Source organism: Triticum dicoccoides, chromosome 3B, assembly GCF_002162155.2.
Source record: "Triticum dicoccoides isolate Atlit2015 ecotype Zavitan chromosome 3B, WEW_v2.0, whole genome shotgun sequence".
Taxonomy (NCBI): Eukaryota; Viridiplantae; Streptophyta; class Magnoliopsida; order Poales; family Poaceae; genus Triticum; species Triticum dicoccoides.
In genome coordinates this window covers 20027855-20032648 of record NC_041385.1, presented here as the reverse complement: position 1 = coordinate 20032648, position 4794 = coordinate 20027855, and positions in this window count along the sequence as shown.

Below are 4794 nucleotides of genomic sequence, written 5' to 3'. Positions count from 1 at the left end.
ATTTTTTTGATCCGTGAGCATTTCATGATTTATTTAATATGTTTTTCAGAATTCACAGATTTTGGATTTTAGAACCTTTTTGTAATCCCCAAGTATTTGAAATATGAATAAAACAAAAAATAAAATAAAAACTACAAGTACAAAATAAAGAAAAAACAGGGCACGTCCAACTTCGCAAATAGGCCGGTTCGAAGGGGATCGCTGGGGAAAGGAGGGTCGCGCTGGTTCATTCGCCATTGTGCAATGCTCTTAATAATTGGAAAAATAGGTAGACAAACACCTCCTCAATAACAATATTTTTAACAGTTGTTTACAATATCTTTGAAAAATATATTTGATATTGATAAAACTAGTTTAGCAATTAAAATTAAGAGAAATATTAAACTAGCGAAAGACAATAATTCAGGACGAAGTGCTCCAGGATGCACATAACTGGGCCAGCCCAGGGAGCGAGCACTTATGTGTTTGCTCGACCACTGTGTGCTTCAAATAACTATATGGACACTCCCCATGTGGCCCAGTAACATTAGAATTTTTTATATACGCTTGTAATATCTTGGAAAAATATATTTTTAATATCGTTAGAAAAAACAAAATCACTAGTTAAGGGTTACCCTTTTCAAGGGTCATTCCCCACCTTTTTAGGTGCTGAAAAAGTGGATGTAGTGCATGTGCACCACTTGTCACAACCGGAGAGTTTCCCTTTTTTTTGGTAGATTCGTTTATTCCAAATGTTTTATCTTTTCAAATGTGTGTTTATACCAAATCATTTTCAGAGTTGCATATTTTCACGTCGAGGTGGTCAAAACTAAATCCTATGTTAATAGCTTTCACTGAACTTTTTTTTTCACAAAAAACCCAGAAACCTGAAGAAAAAAACTGAAATTAGGAAGAAATGAATAACAAGAAATTGAAAACAAAAACCGAAAAAACCGGCACCTGAAAAAGAGAATACCAAAGCAAAAATACCAAAAGAAAAAGGGAGGCCGGAAGCATGGTTGTGGTTTTTACTTTTTTTCAGAAGCATATGTTGTGGTTTTCTATTTTTTCGCGGAAACACATGTTGTACTTCTCGCAGAAGCACTATGTTTCTCGCACAAGCACAGATTATGCTTTTCCTTCTCAAGGGGCACAGGTTATGCTTCTCGCAGAAACAAACCTGCACTTCCACGAGAAACACTGCTTTTCATAGGAGCACTTTTTTTCTCAAGAAGCATGGTTGTGTTTCGCAAAAAAAAAAAAGCAATTCTCCAAAATCCATGAAAATTAGGGAAAACCGAAAAGCCAAAAAAAGCCGATCAAGAATCCGAAAACGCGTAAAAAAGGGGCTAAAGCGAGCGCCCAACATGCGATACGTGACGGCGGCTGGCTTCATATCAAAGAGCGATGACCCCAATGAAGGACCAAGTATGGAATAGAGCAAGGAACTGAATCCCGACGACTCCTAATCCTAACACATATCTCTCGTGTTACAATCGCACATGGAGAGTAGGACGACTAGGCTACTTCTACAGTATCCAACTGCATTTCCCGCCTTTGCTCTTAAAATAGACCAACTGTGTATTTGCTCTGATGTTTCTCTGTGCCCATTGAAAAGGAGAGTGGTGTGTTTGTCGCTAAGTTGTGCTCTTATATAAGAAGATTGAGGTGTTTAGTTCTTTCGACATGGTACATGCATCATGGTACTACTTGATGTGCTCCGCCGAAAAAAATGATCCTTGTGGGAGCCCCAAAGGATAACCGTTTGTTAGTTGCTCCCTAGAAATAGAAACCAAACTCGAAAGAGTAAACCAGAAAAAAAAGTGGAATGGGACAAACAACAAACATGAAAGGTATGATGAAACCAATAAGTTGCTCACCAAAAACTTGCCCTCGTACACGTTTGGGCGAAATGCATAAAATAGGACTAGCAACAGGGCCCATGCATTGCAGCGGGAGAAAAAAATCATTATCTTCAATGGCGATGACCACATTTTGTTCACATCTCATCGCATGATTTTGAAAATTCGTTCACAAATGAAAGAAAATGTTTTTAAAGTTATTCACAAATTGAAGCGATGTTCACATTTTCGAAAAGAATATAGTGGTTGTTAGAAAAACTTGGTGATTCAGAGAATTATTCTGAATGTCAAGAAATGTTTTCTAAAAAACATACTATAATATTCTGATCCACCTCGGTAGTTAATTCTTCAAAATTCACGTGGGTATATAGTCACAGATACTTGGAAGCATTACTGTTTAACTACATACCTTCGATCATTCCTGAACAATTTTACAAATTTCAGAAAAAAATAAAAATTGTGAACATGTTTTAGTATTTACAAACATTTTTTTAAAATTGTAAACATTTTCTATATTGCGAAATGGTTTTTAAACATCAGGGGATTATCTGCAAAACATTTTTTTGTCACTTATAGGTGGCATTGGTGGATAATAATTTACAAATTTGTGGGCAATATTAGTGACGCTAATGCGAGAAGCAATAGCCCCTTTATTATTAGGTGTAGGTATAGATAAATTGGCATGGTTTAACATCCGCAGGATAATCCACCATCACCAATGCAACATCAAACTACTTTGCATAATACCACGTGACATATGTGGTAAGAAATCCAATAAATTCAAAAAATAATTACTTCGCATAATCAAACAAACGATCATATCTTCACGATCATGCATAAAAATGGACAGGTACAGGTTGAAAGTATCTATCGAGGTACCTTACTGACAACTCAAGATTTTCTCACTACCTAATCATCACACGCCGATGTGCGCCGCCGACGTTGAGGACCAAATGCAGGACATGAACACTCGTCGTACGATTCAAGAGAGGGGTCTGCGCTTACATGCATATACTATGCATATATCTCTTGATTGCCATGCAAGCCATGGCTCGGCTGCACGGCCAGGCACTTTTGCACGCTACGTGCTTCATTGAACCAATCAGGGTGGCCTTGCTGAATCCTCCAGTGACGTACGTACGAATCGACCGAAGTGAAGACTATATAAACAAACAATCGTCAGATCACCACAGCAGCTCACAACCGTCAGCAGAGGAACCACACCAATCCATCCCGAATTTGGTGGTTAAACTCTACTGCGGTGACGATACTGTTGAGGAGGTCCTGCGGCAAAATAGCTCGATGACAGAATGATAAAAAGCTTAACACCTCTTATTTAACTTTTTCGCTATTTTGAAATAAGAAAAAGATCCAAATCTAAAATGCAAAGCTGACCCATACCACATAGTTCCAGCAACTACGAAAGCTGCAAAAAAAACAGCAGCGATACTACTGGAAAGTACAGTTTCAATATTGCCCATACGTAATCCTTTATATAGACGTTGAGGCGGACGGACAATAAGATGGAATAAGCCCGCTAATATACCCAATGTACCCGCAGCAATATAGACACACCAACAAACGCTTCCACTAATTTTGGCCACAAGTTCATCAAACTTCAAGAGCTAGCGGCCGATATGGCTCCAGCTCGATTTGTTGCAGGGATGTTGCTGGCGGCGATAGACCGTGTGCTCTCTGTGGCCGCGGACAACCCGACCAAGCCATCGCCGCAACCGTTCGTCTGGCAGAAGGCGCATGCAACATTTTACGGCAGCGCTGACGCCTCCGACACAATGGGTAATCAACTAATCATTCAACTCACGCCTGTACATCTATCTAGTGTGCGCATGCCTTGTTTGTCTTATTCTTTTGTCTATTAACACTTGCAATGTGAATTATATACTGCAGGTGGCGCGTGCGGGTACGGCAACCTCTTCTCTAAAGGGTACGGGACGCGCACGGCGGCTCTAAGCACTGTGCTATTCAATGACAGCGCTGCGTGCGGGCAGTGCTAAAGATCGCATGCGACTGGAAGCGAGCGGACCCGTTATTTTGCAAGCCCGGTGTGACGGTGACTGTCACTGCCACAAACTTCTGCCCGCCAAATGACGCCCTCCGCAATGACAACGGAGGCTGGTGCAACCCGCCACGGCCACACTTCGACATGGCCCAGCCGGCCTGGGAGAAGATCAGTGTTTATAGAGGTGGCATCATCCCCGTCATGTACCAGAGGTATATATGTGCATCTTATAACTTCAAAAATTAGTCCGGAGTCACCGGAGCCACATGTGTATAATTCGACACTTGATTTTGCCAAGGTTAATTTCATCCTAACATGTGTATAATTATATGCCTTGGTTCACTGTGCTCGAAATAATACATCTTACATAAAGGAATGGAGGGAGTAGTTAACATGTTGCTGAAAGAGATGAAATTTTTTAAAACATCGGATTTATTTATAAGGAGATAGAATTAACCGAATCTGCTAAAATTATCAATAAAACAGACATGATATTCTTGTCTACAAATTGAAATAGGCATGGGGCCCCATACATCCGAGAAAATAATCTCTGAAGGAGTTTCCTACTCACTAGTCGTTCGACACACATCACAAACAAGGTGATGTTTATAATTCGACACTATATGACTATGATCTCGAAGGATTTTCTAGACCACCGGCAGGGAGGGGTGACCTAGACGCCTATGCCACCATGAGGCAGATGGTTTGATCATGCCTAGTATTTGTTGTTCCTTGAATCTTGATTGACCAGCAAATTGAAAAAGACCCTGCCTACTCCTAGCATGTAGAATTGTGTCTCAATTTTCTGATCCTTAACAGGAAAGAATTTAGCTAAATTTGAAGGTACGTGTGATTATCTTTCATTAGTTGATAAGTGTAAAGAAACCATGATTGATACTCACTCACTGTTATTAGCCACCGTGGGTGATGGTC